This window comes from Protopterus annectens, chromosome 3.part0 (genome assembly GCF_019279795.1).
Source record: "Protopterus annectens isolate FY-2018-M chromosome 3.part0, PAN1.0, whole genome shotgun sequence".
In the NCBI taxonomy this organism is placed as follows: Eukaryota; Metazoa; Chordata; order Ceratodontiformes; family Protopteridae; genus Protopterus; species Protopterus annectens.
The window spans coordinates 51,535,278-51,557,182 of record NC_056731.1 but is presented as its reverse complement, the minus strand read 5'-3'; positions in this window follow the sequence as shown (position 1 = coordinate 51,557,182).

Below are 21,905 nucleotides of genomic sequence, written 5' to 3'. Positions count from 1 at the left end.
GATGGAGCAGCATATCTGGCATGTACTGAGCATTACATACACTTGACACACCAGTGGGAGTTATTATGGATGCAACATAGTAGCCCACACATATAGGGTCCATACACATAATTTCTGGCCATACAGAGGGTGCATACCGAATGACAGCAATGAGGCCATGTAAATCCACTACACACAGGTCAGGCAGGTAAAATAGCAACAGGCCTTGTGTTGTGGCCACTTGTGTGAGCATTTAGAGGACTGTGATGTTAATGAGTGGTATCAATGTGTGTATGTTAACAAGTGAGATGCATGATGGGGTAACACATGGACGTATATGTGGGACTGTCTAGAAAGCCATGGACAGGTAGGTATTGCAGAGGTGTGTGTGTGTGTGTGTGTGTGTGTGTGTGTGTGTGTGTGTGTGTGTGTGTGTACTGTTAGGCAATGCTGTACAGGTTGTAAAGTGTGTTTATTGTTTTTCCCCACAGGTGGCGATGTGGGTCAGGGTCCCTCCTACATGTAATCTGATGTAGGTGTCCATACAGACACCGATGATGATGATGATGATAATAATGTGGAGGCACAGGTAGGGTTGTGAGGGGCTTGCACTGCGCCAACATTTGACATCCCCCTTTTAGCCACCCCACCCCCGCACACAGTTTTAGTGCCTATATGCACCCCATCACCAGTGGCCATAGCAGAGGGACAGCTGGCATTCAGTGGCAGTGCACAGGAAAGTGTGGTAACTATTCCTACTGTGTCTGGTCACAGCAGGCATAACCGGATGTCCAGCAGGCTGCCACATAGGCAGATGTCCCAGGGTGCTCATGGTAGGGCCGCTGGACATCATGCCCCTGGCTGAGATGACATAGCTGCTACCAGCAGAAGCATGTTTCAGGCTGTAACAGCAGTGCGGGCACATATTGAGCATTGCACCAGACAGGGCCTTAGGCTGCAGTGGGCTGCTCTCGCATCTGTAAGTGACAACCTCCGTGAAATGTCAGGTGCCATCCGTGCTTCTACCGAAAAAGCGGATAGATGGCATGATGAGATGATGGCCCTCATTGGCCGTGGTGTGTCCGTGCTTCAACATGTGGTGGGGATGCGGCGACATCTGCATAGACTTGGGCCAGCAACACCAACAGCTGGCAGTCAACATGGACATGCTAGGACACCAAGGGGCTCCCGTACTGGCAGTAGCAGCCCTGGCAGTGCAAGGGGTGGGCTGTCCACACCACACCACAGCAGGCCATGTGCACATGCTCCTGGCTAGTCCCAGGAGGGACCTGGTACCAAAAGACAAATGTCATCAGCAGGTGAGAGTAGCACATCGATGCCTGTACCTGGATGTGCCCGCAGAACCCCTGGCAGGCACAGTCCATGTGTCCATGGCTGGAGGCAGTGTACGGTACACCCTTCCAGGTATGGTCTGCAGCTGTCCAGAAACACCTGTGTAGGTCAGCCACATGGCAGAACTGCGTGCATGCATGCCCACACACTATGCAAACACATCTAGGGCAACCCCATACCTTCACACACCACATCAACTCAGCCAGCTACCCAGAGTACACCCCTCACCCACACACATGGTGTCAAATGTATGGCCCAGCCTCAGCCTCTGGCAAACCAACACCACACCCTGTGCATATGATGATACATGTGTCCTATCCCTCTCATCCGTACCATCAATGCAGGGACAGGCTGATATGGTTCTGATGCACACGGTGACTGTACAACAGTGTACCACAGTCCTGCAGTGTAACATGTTGAAGGGAGTAGAGTGTGAGGCATATTTGGCAGGTAGTGTTGCCATCCAGCAATGATGCCTTATAGCTGTTAGTAACACTGGTTGGTTGTAGTCTCTAAAATATTATCCATGTGTGTTGTAGATGTACATGTGTCAGCTTGAGGATGGTCTGCATTCATATTGCACAACGGGGTATGTCACTGTGCTGACACCATGGCTGTGACATATCTGGGGTACAGTTGAACACATTTCACAGGTTACTATACCGGTTATTACCTGTGCCACATGGACAGCTGGCCCACTGAGGTGTGTATACCCTGCAACCTGATGTAGACCCTTCCACATACATGCACACTGTTACTTGCCAACACTGGGAGTAGACCCCTACCTAGCTATGTCGTGATACTGACATGTGTGGCTTACATTGCACACACCGCACAGCATTTAGGGTGAGGTGCTTCCCAGGTTACATGGTATATGTAGAACATCCCCACGGCATGAACAGTATGCTAATGGGGGATGTAATGGGTGTATTTGGACAATGCGTAGTGTGACATACCATCATATACGCATTTACAGACACATAACATCCAGACACACATCTGAGATACCAGGGCCTATCACTGCTAACTACCTTGACCTTGTCTCCAATGTGTTACAGGTAGGCCGCGCACATCACATGCATAACTGGCTTGGATTGTGGTAACAGTTACCTGTATGCTTGATGGTGACAGTGGTAACCATAACGTGGTACATGGGACATATACCTGGTGCACCTTGGTGTAATAATAGTGTACACAGCACCCACATCCCCCATTGGATATTGTACTCCCTGAAACCATGATGACACTCTGTCATACCCACCAGCACACATTGGCCACGACTGCGATACAACTCATAGTGTACCCCAGTATTGGTACTACAGGGATATTCAACTCATGGACATGCCACATGTGTAGCAGGGCATCAGTCAAGTGTAGGTTGCCTGTACACATCCCAGCTGGATACCTGCCATCTGCACATCTGTACAGGGACTGACAGTCATCAGCTTGGTAGGTAGCTATGCAGTAGCATGAGTGCAGTGACAGATCAGTATGGGGTATATACTGTGACACAGCTCACACACTAGGGATACAACAGGAAGCTGTCGGTGTCCAGCCATGCTTGCAGGTGTGCCTGTTGTCAGTACTACATTAAGCACTCTGCTCTTGCCTGGGTTGGCACTGTTAACAGTAGTACTGCCATGATACACTACATGCCAGTGTGACAGCACATACCCTGGGCTACTACTCCTGTATGTCACACATTCACATGGGTAACGGTGCTGTACAGGCCTCATATATGTCTGTGTCCCACACATGACACTCACACCCCTTGCTACTGTAATGACAGCACATAGGTGCATGTATTGTACATGGCATTACATACACTTATTACAGGTTATCAGACTGGGTTGTGTGTCCTAGTTACCAGGGCTAAGCTATGCTTAGCAATTATCAACATTGCTACAATATAACAGCTAAGCTGATTTGCACACTGGTAAGCACTGCCTACACTGTTTAAGTGCTGTATGTTTACCCATAACTTAGCACCGCTTAGCTTCATGCAAACCCACACAAACACTCTTAAAGCTGCTCAAAGCTGCCTTAACCACTCTGTATCCGACAGTCCTTGTTCTGCCCAGCAACAAAATGGACAGCTCTTGCAGGTCTTGAACCCAGGACCCTTTACACTGAAGTCACTGCACTTAACCACTATACTATGACCACTGTAGAGACAGCTGTTGTTTTACCAATATGGCTGTCAATACACATATTGACTAGTATTGTACAATTGCCTTTAGTTCCTAATATGTGTAGTCCTTGTTATTAATATGACTGTTGCATCACATGTTGTTTTATCATTATGTGCACATAGCAGATACATACAGTGAGATACATGTGGGAGGGTATACACAACCGTGACGTTTACTCATAACTGGAATATGGTTGTATACATATCATAGGTGTATATATGATAACCAAGTGAATATAGGGATCCAAAAGGAGTAAATGCTCTCGATATAAAACAAATGTAAATAACGATAAAACTGATAAAAAATATCAAGAGCAACGCAATGAAGGGCATAAAAAGCAACGTAAAAGCAAGCTTGAATATCCACAAACACGATACTCCAAAATGATGTAAAAACAAATTTAATTGAGTGCACAGAGGTTAGCGCTTTCGCGGTTAGCTTCATCAGACCAAGACCAAACATTAAAATTCAGTTTAAATAACCTGAAAGGCGGGAAACTTCATTAAAAATTTTAAAGCAAAATCACACTAATAATAAAATCAACAATAAAACACGTGCTGACTAGCTAATATGCACACAGAAAAGCTATACGTATAAGTACAAACATATAACAGCAAAGCACATCTTAATTCTATGCATATATAAATAAACAAATACAATACAATACAAATATTGTGCAGGAAAAATGTGCAAAAAAGCATATATATATACAAGTCACTAATGACCATGAAGTGTAACAAACTATACATGAAAACATATATAGCAAACTTACTAACTGCATACCAAATCTATAACACTAATAATCAAAAATAAATAATGTATAAGAATTTGTCAAAAAGGCAATATCACAATCCCTCACCCTCTAATTTTCAGACGCCTCATCTATAATATATATAGGTGTATATATGTCTACATGTACATACACATGTATACTCATACATATGTCTGTATACACATCTGAATAGTGCTACATATATATGGCCATGTGCACATCTCTTTGTATGTACATATGTCTACATATACATACATATATGTATATATACATATGTGTGTATATAGGTATGCGTATATGTACATATAGATATATGTGTATATAGCTATATATGTATGCACATCCTATGTGTACAAATATGCCTACTTATGTTGGTATGTATATATATATATATATATATATAGATATATATATATATATATAACTATATGTGCATACATATCTATTCTGATATACCTACTACTGTCAATATATCTGTCGATATCCATATGTATATGTGCATATGTATCACTATCTGTATATGTGCAAACATATATTGCTCTGTATATGTATATATCTGAGTGTGTATATGTATATCTATGTACATATACATACCCATCTATATATGTTTATATGTATATGTGTAAGCATATATATATAGATATCTGGATAATTATATGTACATATATTTTCACCATATGTCCTGGACATGGAGTGTAGCCCTAACCCAGCCCCTATAGTCCCAACTTCATAGTGCAAGGGGATGTCAGGTATGTATAGCAGGTATATTAGTAGACTAGTGCTACTGCAATTGGAATTGTCTTCACAGACATGGAGTGTGTGGGAGGTCACATCTGCTTTTCACATGTGTGCCATTGGGTACTGATAGACATCCTAAAGACATCATAGTAAAGTACCACTGCTAGTATGTAATGCCCCTGTGGACTGCAGCAGAGATATTGGCCAATATATATTGACATTCTGACACACTCTGTACAGTCCAGAGGTATACAGAGAACCCCTTAGTGCAAAATATGTGTACCATGCCTGACAATATGGATGTCAACAGCCATGTAGATGGGTATAACACATAACGACTGGTATATATTTGCCGCCATAGGTTATGTATTCACACACCCCTGTCTGGCCTGACACATAATAACCACTGGTACATGGGTGCCATGGCCACATACTACCCACTAGATATTGACATACATCTGTACAGCATCCCACTGCTCTGTCTGACATACATGACTGTTAAGGGAGGCCCAGCAGCAGTACATCTATTTACTGGGTAAGTACACTAAGCTGCTAGGCATGTAACAATGCACTGTGCAGGCTACAGGCAGACTGGCTCAACACTGGCCTACATCTCCTATGGGGGAATGCACATGCACCTGCATATATAGCAAGCTCTACAGGCATGTCACAGCACAGGGTAAGATACACCTGTGTGAAAGTGCATAACCACAACCAATGTGAACATCCACAGCCACATATGGTAAGCTAGCATAATATTACAGTATATGGACTATCTGTTCAACACCATCCTCATATTTGCCACTCACAGACCCTAAATATACTGGGCTGCTACATGGTTTGGTCTGATGGCTGTCTGTGGTATGGGACATGTGTGTTTATGGCCCTACAAACACATAAGCCAATATGGTAACATACAGTGGAGCAGCATGTAACATCAGATAGGATGGGACCTAGAACAATGACATCTAACACAGTCTGTACACAGGCTAAAGTACATATTAACAATACACACTCTGTCGACATTCACCATAAGTACACAGAACTCAGTACTGTACAAACAACCTCAGAATGTCCAGGTTATGTCATTAAATATAATCCCTACTGTGCATAACATGTGTAGCAGTCTGATATCTCACTGGCTTGTTATCAGTTATGATGACACTAATTATGGTGTACAGAACATATGCACCTCTTAATGCACGACATAAGTACAAAGGTTGACAGAGTTGTAGCTGGAAGCACATACACAGGGCCAATATTAACATGTTGCTGTGATAACTTCATACATTTACTGTTGTAACAGGGTTTGTTGCAACATATGTCATATGAGAGATATGAAGTCAGTAACTGTTATGGCTTTCACCAACTACAGACTGCAATCCTCACACTACCTTTTTCAGTTCACAGATAGATGCTCTGTGGGTAACACATGAAACTAAAGGCACAACACAATGCCCAGTCTGCAGATGACCCTACAGATGGGGATTCCTCATAAACATAGAACTGACATGGCAGGTATTAAAACATGTAGGACAGCCATATCCACAGACACACTGTTAAACCATTACTCCAAATGCAGTATAGCAGCACTTACAATCTGTAGTCAGGTCAGGCACACCCCCCTCCTGTGTGTTGCCCTGTTTCCACAGTGTATGTTGTTAGAGGTAAATCCCCAATACATCTGAGATGCTGTTTGCCAAACAACAGATCTAGTCCCTGCTCACAGTGAATGAAAAGGGCCAACACCAACATGATGTTCCTAGATAATGGAGTGTGTTTCCATGCAATTGGCTATGGGAATGTTACCACAGCTGTTCCACATGCAATCAGCTAGGGTAGGGCTGCAATTCATGCAGAGGCCATCAGCTGATCATGAGCATCACTTAAAATACACATGCTGCTGCCTAAGCAAAGCAGGTGTAGGTCTCCACATCCAATAGAGAGGGAGTGAGAGAGACAGACAGAGGCAAAGACAAGTCAGGGAGGGGTGGAAGAGTAAAACTTAAGCATGTTTGAGTCACACACCTACCAGCACATGGTATCAAATCCCTGATGACTATGTAGTGCTATCACATTTCTATGCAGTTATTGGATGCGCCACATAGGTTACATGTTGGGGAGCCCTCAGAACCTATATGTGATGGTGAGACATCTGCAACAGGGATATGGTAGCTATTCGGTAGGTATAGTACACATGCCTGTCCGCATGAACAGGTGCCAGCGTCAACACAGCCATATTCTCACAGGGACACACACACATTGACACACTTGGCAGGGCCAGGAATACAACCCATCACTAGCGAGATTGCCACAACACATTACTGTGCAGGTATCACATGCACCACAGGGGTCATACAGAGGTGATATGGGCAAAGGGTATGGGGAGGTGTCTGACATCAGAAAACATGCTGCAGTATTCCAATGGGGGTTGTAGTGAGTGTGAATGTGAACATACGCATCATACAACACACACAGATACACACACAGGGTTCCAGTACTGGCATGAATGGCTGCATTGATTCACAGGTGTGTAATGGTGAACTGTGCCAGTTGGCTATACAAGGCTAGGTGATGGGTAAACCTTGGCATCAGGCCACATGACAATGGTCTGCATTGTGGCTCAAGGGTGTAGATTCTGGAATTGCCCACACAGGTGTGTATTGTATTTACCATCCAGTCACCTGGGTGACTAATGTGTGTGGGCAATGCTGTGCATTTCTTGCCATGCATGTGTTCCTTAGTCTATGACATGGATGGTGTCTGTGATGTGCACACCTTCCCACATGCATGTACAGTGACATGTGGAATTGTACCTGGGGTGTCTGGCCCTCGTTGTGTACACAGATTATCATCAGATGTGCCAGTCATGGCCTCATGTGGCAGGAACTGGTAATGAACAGAAGGTTTACCCTGCACTTACATTGATAGTGTGCTAACAGCATTCCCTGGTGTCAGTGGCATCTGTCCATACAGGGCATGTTTTCAGGCATGGTATGTCCTTTGTGGGTTACATTTCATGGCACCTCAGGTGTTGCAGGTGTCCAGGGGAACATGGGGAAGGTGCACTGTCTGGATATATATGTGCCTATTGGACAGATGGACAGGGTGCTATGCCCTGTGTAGGCCACTGCAATCACTCCATAGTTACTATCAGTGGGCAATATGCAGTGTACTGCCAACATAGTGGCTGTTGCCTAGGCAAGTATGTGTGTGTGTGTGTGTGTGTGTGTGTGTGTGTGTGTGTGTGTGTGTGTGTGTGTGTGTGTGTGTGTGTGTGTGTGTGTGCGTGTGTGTGTGAGGCATGGGTTGATAGTGTTGTCTGGCTAAGTAGGTTATTCGAAATGTAGTGAATGTGGCTAGGCTAAAATGCAGAGGCTGACAAGGGTGGGTGTATTGTTGTAATGGATTTATGCCATTATATAGAAGCAATGAATGAATTAGTAGCTGACACCCAAACATTTAAGGTCATTAGTGAAAGAGAAGTGAATAATATTATTAGTAAAATGAATATGTGTATCTATGACCTTCAGCTGATGAATGATATAGACATCAAAACTTTTAATTTTCTTACTGTAACCTGTCCGACTATTCCTATACTTTATGGTTTGCCTAAGGTCCATAAATCACCTGACAGACCACCAATGAGACCTATAGTGTCTGGTAAAGGGTGGATAATGGAGCCTTTATCGGTATACGTACAGAAGAAGTTATATTAAGGACACTGGTCACTTTCTTCAAAAACTATATGAATGGTGGAGTAATTATTTGGATCCTAATGTCTTGTTGGTTACTTTAGATATAAAATATTTATTCACTGTAATCCCCAATACATATGGTGTTGATCAAATAAGGGAGATTTTGGATGAGAGTGGAAAATATACAATAAGAGAAATGTCCACACTATGTGAAATGTTAGAACTTGTGTTGGAAAATAATATCTTCATTTTCAATGGTGACATATACCATCAATGTTCTGTTGTGGCTGTGGGTACAGTGATAGCGAATACCTATGCCAACCTAACCCTAAGTAAATGGGAAGAGACAAATGTCTATGGAAATGCAAATATCTATGCACATAAGATACTCTTTTATTCATATATTGTGGACTATGTGTTTCTTATTTGGGGAGGCAGTGAAAGAGAACGGCAGGACTTTAAAATATTTTTGGATCAAACAACAGAGTTTTTGAAATTTGAAATGAAAACATCAACATCAATGATTAGTTATTTGGATGTATGTGCCACATTAGCTGGAGGTGAATTAGATACTAGTATATATAAGAAAGAGATGCATGCTAATAAATATTTACATAGGGATAGCATGCATGCTAGACACATATTCAAAAGTGTGACTAAGAGTCAATACATCAGGGTTAGTAGATTAAATACGAGAATGGGTAAATGTATTGAACAAATGGAAGAAGTGACAAATGACTTTAAAAATAGAGGATATGATATTACTGAATTAAATAGTACTAAACAAGACATTATGTCGTTAAGAGAGAGCGTGGCTAAACCTTATTTCTCAGATTTTATAACTAGTGTAGATACTAACAATACATCACACAAGGTTCAACCTCTGAGGTATAACATGACATATAGTAGAGCTACTGAGGGTATAGAAAGCATTATTCGAGATAATTGGGACATACTTAGGTCTATCCCAGGACATACAAAAATGGTTGACTGACAAACCTATGTTTAGTTATAAGAATTTAAAAAATCTAAAACAATGTTTATGCTATAAGGATTCTTTCTTAAATCAATCAAAGAGTATTAAACTCAAGACGAAAGGGACAATACCATGCCATAATTGTTCATGCTGTGTGAACATTTGTCAATTAACAGATTTTGCACATCCAACCACTAAAAGAAAATACTCTTTCACTTGTATGGACACTTGTAATACAACTCTAGTGGTATAGCTAGCTACCTGCACAGCCTGTTTGGCCTTTTATGAAGGAAAACCCACACCTCAAGGTTGGTGGCAACGATGCATGCATCATCCATCACCCAGGTGCAATTAACTAGAGGCAACACTGCTCTGCATTTTTGTACACATGTTTACCTCTCCCTCTCAAACTCAGGAACCTCATGGCCTTCCTGAAAACATTGGAGGGGAATCTCCAACCACACACATACTATCATACTTGACTAACTACCCTAATATAGACTGGGAACACTACTCAAGCCCTAACACTCTTAAAAGATTCCTGGAACTCATAAACTCAAATCATGCCAAACAACTACTAGTCACCACACCCACAAGAGGTGAAAACATACTTGATCTCATCACATCTGATCAAAATGTCAAATGTTCAACACTCGAAGTATACCCACTCAATCCCATCATCAAACACTAAGGAGGAGATCAGGACCAACCCTCTCCCCCACCTGAAACAAAAAAACCTGAAAGAAAAACCAAAAAAAGCCGATTCTCTTCTAAAAATAAAACTGTTATCTCTTCCCCCCTAAGGTCTAAAGCCCTGTGACAGAGCCCCACACAAATGAACCACAAATGCCTTCTACCCTTAACAGGACCCACAGGATCTGGACTGCATGCCCAAACAAAAAAGACTCTCAACCAGACTCTAAAGTACCACAAGCTGGGACTGGACAACAAGGACCCCAGCCCTACAACACAAAAGCTACTCAAAAATACAGAGCAGAAAAAACTAAGAGAGAAAAAAATTGATTTGATCATTAAATATAAGAAAAAACTATTCTAAATAAAATCATAAAGGTTTGAGAAAAAAATCAAAAAAGGCAAAGAAAGAAAGAAATACAGAGGAACCCATATAAGAAACCTAGGGAGGAAACTAGAAACCTGGAATGAACCCCAGAGGACTGAATGATGGAAGTTCAAATGAATACTACATCCCCCAAAAGGAGAATTGTTGAACTAGTACATTGCTAACTCCCTGGCCCCCAGGTCCCTAAAAGATCAGAGATCTATATCAAAGGAGAGATATCCACTCAGCTCGAACGCCTCCGTAGAACAGCCTCCATGAAACACAGCATCCCCTCACTGTGTGAGGGTGTCCCGCTGTTGTTGCCGATGCTCACCAACGAGGTTAAATGGCTGTTAGTTACAGCCTCAGGTCATTAGCCTAGAGGTCAGGATACGACCTCTCCCAGTGGCGACGGCACCTGTGGTCCCACTTTGGGTGGGGCCTACCCCACCATAGCTTCATAAGTGCCCCATTAGCTTGACATAGCTTATGCAAAGCCATGGGATCAGACCATATGGAACTCATAAATAAAGACATCATTAATAAAAGCTTTTTCGGGCCCCAACTGTTTTTCATGTTGTCTTTTGATCCTCCCCCTTGGATGACTGGTTGACTTTTTTTCTGGACGAAGGCCATTGCCATGAAGACACAAGGCCATTGATGAAAGGCCTTCCGACCTGGCAGCCACCTTCGACACAACACTCACCACCGATCACCGAAAAACCCATCAGTTTGAATGTAAACCCATGCTGGGCAAAATGGGTTGCAACCAAAAACAGGTCCAGCTGGGCTTTGGTCAGAAACAGGTGGGCCAGGTCAGACTCAAAGCCTGTCACAAGTGGTGTCCCACAGGGCTCAGTCCTCAGTCCCATCTACAACACAGGAGGGTTAGTTATGAAAAGTTTTTGAATGACTATAAACTAAACCATAGTGAAACAACAACATCACATCAGACAGAGATCCTCCAGAAGGGCCTCAGGATAACGGATAACTGGTGTCAGAGTCAGGCGCCAAAAATGCATAGTCAAACCCTTATAAAACACCCTTCGAACAAGGTTACATATACATACTACCATTGAGAGGAGCACAGAACTGAGCACAGAAAATCTGGGAGTTGGGGACCCAAGTTGACAGTAGTCTTTTTTTGACACTTAGTTCAAAAAGTAGTTAAGGAACCCTTCTATATATGAAGGGATTGATCATGAATTCATTCACATCTAGATCAAGGTCATCATCGTCCCCCCACTCATCACACTTAGACCTACTATTGAGTACAATGCCCGTTCCCATATATCTGACCAGACTTGAGATGCCTTGAAAGGCCCCAAAGTTCCCTCACCAAAAGGATAAAGGGTCTCAAAAATATGTCTTATGCTACTCTGCTAGAATTAACTAGCTTTATTCAGTCTCATTGCTCACTCAGTGGTGACCTGATATAAGTGACTGTCAGACCCAGTTAGATTGATAGATATGCTTCACACAAAACTAGATAATCCCTGGAACCACAAAGAGTAAAAGAGGGACACCTGCTTAAACCGAAACAGACCAGAACACAGATTCATGGAATTAGAGCTGACATGACTCTCAGCAGTGGAGACAATGTGAGGGTACAAATGATTGCACATGTCGCTGGCCCCTGAGCTGGCCTTGTTCAAGAGGAATCTTGACCAATGGATGGGAGATCGATGATTACATCAATTACTACTTTTAGCAGGTCACTAGAAAAAGAATAGGCAGAAAATTATTCAAACTAGTTTAGGGTGTGAAAAGCACCATGAATCTTCTCGACTAAACTGTGGGCTGGGCTATGCCCTATAAGCAGATAGCCTAGTATGAATGAATGATAAAATGTTCCAGAAGATTACGGGATAGAATTCTGGAACACAAGTCAGACATACATAGGGGGATTGATAGTAATTCATTAGCGAAACATATTCAAGAACAAGGTTCAACCCATGACTTTATTTTTAGAGTTATTGAGTTTTTAAAACCTAATATAAGGCATGGGGATATTATTAGTAGGCTAGATGTGAAAGAGTATGAACGGATTGTATGTTTACAGGCAGATACCTTTCCAGGAATAAATAAACATGCTACAATCAATGTAAACCAATTTTAAAATTGAAACAGAGAGGTGTTATGTAATATTAATTTTGAATATAATATGAAAAAGGTTTGACATATATGTATGTGTATATATGTAGATATATATATATATGTATATATATATATATATATATATATATATATATATATATATATATATATTTTTTTATTTAGAAATGCATATATGCATATAGATATGAATGTAAGTGAGATATATATACAATTTAGTATGTTTTCATAATAATAGTTTCATATTACTTTTTATTCTCTATATGCCCTTATGTCCTTAATGAAGGGTATTTAAATTTTGCCATTGAATATTAATTTTTTAATTGATTTGTTGTGAAAGGATGGCTGTGTCATGTCACTGTTTTAGATCTGTACTTATTGAGTATTGAACTTTTGTATTTGTAACACTAATGAAGGATTATTTAATCCAAAAGTTTTGTTTTGATATTTTGTTTAGTAAAATAAGTCTGCATTTGCGTTTGTGTGGAGTTGTGGATTTGTTTTTCTTTTGGACTGTTGTTGAGCACATCCCACTTTACCAAGTTGCTTACTTTTGTTTTTTATTTAAAATGTGCTGCTTCCTACACAGATATTGAAGCACACACAAAACACCCACAACTGACATGTGTGGGTATAGAACCCCAGACAGAGGTCTATATCACACTAGAGCACGGAGCTGTTATAGGATGCATCACAGGGATTACTGGTGGACTCCTTCCCCAAAGGTGTATTCCACAGTGAATGACATCAGCAGGATTGCCAAAGTAGGGCATTCAATTTGTAATGAGTGTGGCTAGGATAAAATGCATTGCTCTCTAGACAGACATTGAAACACACACAAAACATCCACAACCAACAAGTTTGGGTATAGAACCCCTAACAAAGGTGTGCATCACACTACAGCATGGAACTGTTATAGGATGCCCCACAGGGATTACTGGTGAACGCCTTCCCCAAAGGTGTATTTCACAGTGAATGACATCAGCTGGATTGCCAAAGTAGGGCATTCAATTTGTAGTGAGTGTGGCTAGGCTAAAATGCACTGCTCTCTAGACAGACATTAAAACACACACAAAACATCCACAACCAACAAGTGTTGGTACAGAACCCCTAACAGAGGTGCATATCACACTACAGCATGGAGCTGTTATAGGATGCACCATGGGGATTTCTTAGGTTCATAGGTTCATAGGTTAATACTAGGCTATCTGCCCTAGGGCATTTATAAGCCTAGCCAGAGTGTGTGTGGCTTTCACCACCCCTTAGGATGAGAATACTATACCCATTAGTTTGCTGTGCCTCTGTCCAGCAGTGACACAGAGATGATTCCCGGGGTAAACCTACGCTCTCCCATCCACTCGTCAAGATTTCTCTTGAACAGAGTCAGTGAGGGGCTCTGCCTCACATGGACAGGGATTCTGTTCCATAGTGTAGGGAGTCTCTGGGTGATGAATCTGTCCCTCCAGCAACTCTTTCCACAAAGGTGTATTTCACAGGGACTGACGTCAGCAGGATTGCCAAAGTAGGCCATTCGAATTGCAGTGAGTGTGACTAGCCAAAAATGCATTGCTCCCTACACAGACATTGAAACATAAACATAACATCCAGAACTGCCATGGGTGGGAATAAAGCCCTACCTATCACAGTACACAGTTATGGCACACTACAGAGATTACTGGGCTACATCCTTCCCAGAGGTGTATTTCTAGGTGGATGACATCAGCAGCCTTACCAAAGTATGGCATTCGAATTGTATGTAGTGTGACTACCCTAAAATGCATTGCTGTCTACACAGAGACACACAGTTGCCAAGGCTGGGATTAGAACTCCTCCCTAACTAGTTTATCACACTACAGCAGTACGCAGTTATGGCACATGCTGCAAAGATTACTGAGATACAGCCTTCCCAGAAATGTATTTCTAGCTGGATGACATCAGCAGCCTTACCAAAGTAGAACATTTCAATTGTAGGGAGTGTGACTACCCTAAAAAGCATTGCTCTCTACACAGACACACACACACACACACACACACACACACACACACACACACACACACACACACACACACACACACACACACACACACACACACACAGTTGCCATGTTTGGGATATGAATGCCTACCTAACTATTTTATCACACTACAGCAGTAATAAATTATGGAATGCGCCACGGAGATTACTGGGCTACAACTCTCCCAAAGGTGTATTTCACAGTGGATGACCTCAACAAGCTTGTCATAGTAGGGCTATGGGGAGGGCAGTGTGTGTGCATGGGCCATAACCCATTCATCTAGAGAGTGATACGCCACATGCGGGCACACACAGGGTCATATTTCACAGGTATGTGTATACAGCTGCTAGATGACTACTTCCTTATACAGTCATGTTGCACAGCTGGCACATGCACCACATAGTCCGTACTGCTGACAGACACTGGTGGCCAGTATCTGCAGTGAGTGACATCCTAACTTCATGTGGTTGGGGCCCTTTGGCTGTGTGCTGGGTGGGACAGTCCTGGATGGCTCCTTGTCACAGTCACCTTCTTCCACACATCTGTATATGTCTACCTTTGACTTATTATAGTGTGTTGTCCTTACATATATGTCTGCATTCCTATCCCCTGTGTGTGCAAGGGATGAGTGGTGCGTACTGGTGAGTGTCTGCTCTAACAATTGCGACTGACAGATATGTCTGGTCCACTGGTGTTTGCAGACATGGCCTTCATGTGTTTAAGTGTGTGAGCATGCCCAGTATGACCTTTCAGTATGTTGTTGACTGACATTGCCTTCATTTCTCTAAGTGTGTGAGCATGCCCAGTATGCCCATCTGCATTTAATGTGTAGATCGTGTCCAGGTAGTTTGTACTGCAGTGCTGACCTTTGTGTTGTACACCGACAGGTGGCATGCTGTTTCTGCAGGGTATCCATCAAGCATCTGGCAATGACTGTTCCTACATTTCTGCATAGGATGGGGGGGGGGGCAGCTCACCTAACTATTTTTACATTTCTACACAGGATTGGGGGGGGGGCACACCTGACTGTTACTACATTTCTACGTAGGATGGGGGGGCACACCTGACTATTTCTATATTTCAACACAGGATTGGGGAGGGCACACCTGACTGTTATTACATTACTATGTAGGGTGGGGTGGGGGCACACCTGTCTATTTCTACATTTCTACACAGGATTGTGGGGAGCACACTTGACTGTTATTACATTACTATATAGGGTGGGGGGCACACCTGTCTATTTCTACATTTCTACACAGGGTTGGGGGGCACACCTGACTGTTATTACATTACTAGGTGGGAGGCTCACCTGACTATTTCTACATTTCTACACAGGATTGGGGGGGCACCTGACTGTTATTACATTACTACATAGGATACGGGGAGGCACACCTGTCTATTTCTACATTTCTACACAGGATTGTGGGGCACACCTGACTGTTATTACATTACTACGTAGGATGGGGGGGCACACCTGACACTTGTACACATTTGCTATGACTGTACTGGTATGTCTGGTACTCCATTTCATTCTGTATTCTTACCTATCATGCTGACTAGAGGCATACCAGTGTACTACAGATTGTAGCTTTGGTTGCCCTACATATTAGTGTCTGACTTCCTACCCTTCAGAACTAACATCCCACTGCCTGCCCTGCTGTAGTCTGTCTGTCTAGTCTGGGGGGGGGGTTAACCATAGACATCATTCAGAGGCCATAGCACAGGCTCTGTTTGAGTTTGTCTGCACCTGTCCTGCTGGCTGAGACTGTTGTTGGGTATGTGCCCATACTCGCATGTGTGTGTCATATGGACACACGTCGCTCAGCACATTTCCTGCAGTGGGTTTTGTCACCCTGTGTAGTACTGGCTACTATGATGACTCCAGTATGTGTTACAAATGTCATGGTGCCACTATGGGTGTCAGCTGTCTGCTGCCATGACATTCAGCCACCCAATTCCCTTGCATGCTCACATCCATATCATAGATACAGGTAACGACACATTCTACTCTATTTGGCAATTGGTTAGGTTGATTGACTTACCTTGAGGGTGTGCCAGACTTGCGGATGGTGCTGGAGTGCTGCCTATGTTGATTGCACATAGTACACTCCCTATACATGGTTGAGCACAGGTAATGTCATGTTTGGCATCCCTTTTACTGTATGTGCGAGTCAGAGAGAGGTGTCATTCCCTGGGTCCCTGCTGTGTCAGTGTATGTTCTATGAGTTGTCTCTTTGCCACAGCCTCGGCATACTGGACACGCCTCCATCTGCCTACTGGGGCAGGCTCAGGTTGTTCCTCCTCTGAGTCACTCTGTGCTTGTGCAGGCCTTGGCATTGGTGGGGGGCTGTGTGGCCCTGCCCCATGCTGTTCCTGCTGCAGCTGTTTCCGCAGGATGATATTGTGTAGCATGGCACATACCCTAACAATTTGGGTACATGTAGCTGATGAGTACTGCAAGGCTCCACTGGATGCATCCAGACACTGGAACCATGACCTGAGCATCCCAAACACAAGCTCTATTATAAGTCTGGTCTGTGCGTGTACCTCATTATGGCGTTCCTGTTCAGGTGTTTGTGCATTTCTGATGGGTGTCATCAGCCATGGCTCCAGTGTGTAACCAGCATCCCCCACTAGGTGACTGTAGGGGATGTCCCCATTGGAAAATCTCTGGTACAGCTGTGTCAGACGCCATATGTGGGAATCGTCATAGATTCCAGGGCAGCCAGCACACACTTTCAGTATAATGTCCTAGGCATCACATACAACCTAACAGTTGATGGAGGAGATGCCCCTGCAATTGATGTAGGCCCTACCCTGATCACCGGGTGATGCTTTGATGCATATGTGCGTGCAGTCTATAGTACTCACTACCTCAGATTATTCTGCTAGTTGGTGGAAGAGATGCATATTGCTGGCCAACACCTCACGGGTGTTGGGGAAATATATGTGCTCACTGGCATGTGCTGACATGGCATCCAGGAACTGGTGGAATACTCTGGATGCTGATGCCTGTGAGATCCCCATGATATCCCCAGTTGAGCTTTGGGAGGTACCTGTGGCTAGTATACCTAGGCCTGCACATACCTTGGTATCCACTGGGATGGGTTCCCCTCGGTCAGTTTGGGGTGTCAGGTGTGGCCAGCACAGCTCAAAAATTTGCTGTAGTAGGTCTCTGTCCACCCTATAGTGCTCCAATATCTCCAGCTCATGTAGCCCCTGGTAGGTTACCCTGGGTCTGTACACTCTTCTCCGTCTCCGTACTGTGGGTTGATCAGCAGCATTCACCTCCTCACCACCCTCAGCCTCTTGCACATGTTGTTCTATGTTGCCTGCTGCAGCCCTTCTCATTTTCTAGGATTGTTTGTTAAAATGTCCCCACTTGTATACACCAGTGATGTAGAGTGTGGGAAAAAACAGCGGGGAAGGTGTTTGCTTAGTTTATAGTAGTGTTCTGGGCTGAGATGTTCTGCTGCCTGTGTAATTGGCTGATTTGGATACATTTCACCTGCCAGCTAAGCTAGTTATCCTTGATTTCATTCCTACTGCTGTTTTCCCTTTCCATTGCCTTCCTGTTTAAGCCTGGGTGCATGCTGCGCAAACAGAGTGCTCAAATGTGAACACTGCTGCTATTTCCTAGTTAAACTTCTTTTTTCTTCCTGTAAAACCCAGTGCGTGGTGCGCACACCCGCTTAGGCTTTGTAAAGAGTGCTAGGCAGGTTTAGACACATCCCCTAGCTTAGCTGTACTAAGCTAGGAGCACACCCGAGCCACAGGGCTCCAATCCACTTACAGTATGCCTGACTCACACCCCCCATGATGTCACCAAACTCCTAGGGTAGCACCAAGCTATTCCTACTCTTACACTGTTGGGACATGGCTCACATGCTGGGGAAAACTGGGATTCACTATCCTTCCCCTCATTTGCATAGGATTGCCTGCTAATGCATAGTTACATGTCTCATACTGAGTCTTCCCCCTTAGCAACTACTACTCATTGGCCATGTTGTCTTCTGCCTGCCATTGACTTGCATGGCAGAATACTGATTTTAGTTAGATTGCTTAATTTAGGTTCATTTTGTTATTATCCCCCGATCCCATTTGTGCACCGCTGCCCTATGCTTAACAGCCGAGATCGGCTAAAAAAAATAAAAGTTGCTTTTTGTGTTATTTTTACTGTTTGCAATGCCAATGGCCTTATACTTGGCCATCGACATGCTTACTACATGATATGCAGCCTTTATTTGGAGCTGCCACAGCTCCATTTCGTATTTTGCAGAAATGTACTCGGTTACTAACTGAGTGCATTTCTGCAGATAGCACTAGTCCTGCACGGACGGTTGCAAGCTTCCTGGATTGCAAAATCACCTCATTTGCATAGATTTCTCCTGCAAATGAGGTGATTTGCATACAAGGGCTTAGTCCATGCAGGATTAGTGCAGGAGTGCTTATGCACGCCCCTGCAGGTTGCTCCTGTATCGCACGGCAGACATATTGTCTGCTTAAGCTCCTACATCGATCTTGCATGCTGTGCAAGCTATAGAGAATTGGGGGGAATGTTTATATTCTAACTAAGGAAGCAAGATTGAAGAAAAAACATAAGTACAGTGAAATGCTAAATGAAATGGGCCTCTTTTCTAATTACAACAATGTTTAATAGAAGAAATTTCTCATCAGAATTTAACTGTCAAGCAAATGGAAAACCATTTCAAATAAACACAAATTAATCAAACAATAACTGAATTAACAAATCAGAAACTTGTCAGAATATAATATCCACAGAATATGAAAAATAAAACAGATCAAGATTTAATAAAATAGTGACTTCTATTTTTGATGTGGGTCTATCATTCCTAAAAGCAGAAATTCAGGCAAACTTTGTGATATAACAAATAATAACAATAGTAGCTGGGGGATAAGACTTACAACCAGGAAAACAGAGCTGAATGGAATAATGTCAAACTTCATGTCTCAACACTGTGAAAGAAAGATGTTATGCTATTTCAAGCTACCAGAGATTCCAAACTTGCTTCAGGCTCATGTCTTCTGGAACACAAAATAACCCTCAGTGTCTCCATCTCAAGCAACCCTGTCAGTTATAATCAGTATCCAGGATCCATTATAATAAAATATGTATCCCTAAAACACAGACAGCTTACTCACTGAATTGCATGGCCAGCACCATCCATCCAAATAAATGGGCAGCAACTCCAGTGGGACAGTTGCTGTTCATTTGCTGTATTGCTGAATAGGAAAAAATGACAAACTTAATCAAAAAGTTAATGCAAAATTGTATAAAAATCAACATTCTATATATAGCCTAGAAAGTTAAAAAAATGGACTGGTGGCTGGCAAACAAATTAAGTTCTTCTTCAGACAACAGAATCTCTGGTGAGTGGTAGTTAATTCCAAACAGAGAGAGAGAGAGAGAGAGAGAGAGACTAATAAAATGTATAATTTCATTGTCAACATTTCAGTATTCTTTCTACATATCTAATTATCTGAAAGGGATTACATTTTTACTTTATTTCTTTGTCAAAGTGTGTACAAAGCAGATGCTTTATTAGTCTGGCCTAAGCATTTGTTTACTGTTCTATAAAATCCAAACAACCAAAATAAAATAATAATCAGAGTCATGAGCCTCTACTGTCAGTATGATGTCATTCACAGGTCCACAGGTGTTTACTAGGCTAAAGACTACAAGGACCTTTTTAAGCCTAGCCATGCATCCCAAATTTCTGACAAGGTCTAGTACCCTTGATAAGTGTAATTTTGGGCTTGGGAGATGAAACATTTACAAACAGGGGTCCAGGAGATATACCATTTACAGGATCCCTATGTCCATTAAAGACATAGATGCCAAACCAGGGATGAATGTTCTGTTCCCGATCCAATTGAATTGGGTTAAGAAGGAACTCTGCTTCACATGGATGGGGAGCTAGTTCTATAGAAGTAGTAGTCTTTGGGATTCATACCTGTCTCTGTAGCAGGTCCTATTTATATCACAGGCAGGGGTTAAGACTTTAGAATGGGTAGTTCTGGTGCTATTTGATTTGCAGATATGCAGGAGGTCCATCTGAGTGGGGTCTGACAATGCCCTGTATGCCAGGCATACATTTCCCCTTAACAGCCTGTAGGAGATAGAACACAGGGATAGGGCCTTTAGGTGGTCTGCAGAGGATATTTTACTTATACCCTGTATTCTTTTAGTGAGGAACTTCTGTGGACATTCCACTTGTTGGATATGCCTGGTTAGGTACATACCAAAGAGGGCATTGTACTCAATGATAGGTCTGATGAATGCTGAATACAGTGGAACAATGAATTCCTTGGACTTAGATGTCATATGTGCCTGACTACTGAGTCAGTTCTCTGGGGTGTGTTGTCAAGATGAGATATACCAGGGGTGGATGACTTGCTGAAGGACACTATGATGCATATCTTGGCATTCAAGTTTTAGTCCATGACTCTGACACTAGTTATTTGTCTGTGTCAACCCTTCCTGGAGAACATTGGCGTCAGTGGGAAATTCTAAGACTGCTCCTAATTTGCAATCATCTGCAAATGTAGTCAGCCAGAGGCCATTGACATTGGCCTTAATTTCAGAGAAGTAAATGTCAAAAAGGAGCTGTCTCAGGTCTGATCACTGAAGGACTCCACTTGTGACTGGCCTCTTTGTAGAGGTGGACCCCCCCCCCCCAATCCTAACTTCCTGGGTTATGTCTGTAAGCCAGCTGGCTATCCACTGAGTAACATAAGGGTTTATACCTAACCTCTTGAGTTTGTCAACAATGCCTGACTAGGGATTGTGTGAAATACCTTGACCAGGTCAAGGTAGGCATTATAAACCATTTTCCCTCATCCATAGCTTTGGTGACCTTTTAAATTAAGTTCACCAGGTTGAGTAGGCATGACCTGCCCTTGACAAAACCAAATTGGGTCAGTTCCAGTGTCTGGAGGTTTCCTATGTCATTATTGATCATTTCCATGATAATTCTTTCCATGGC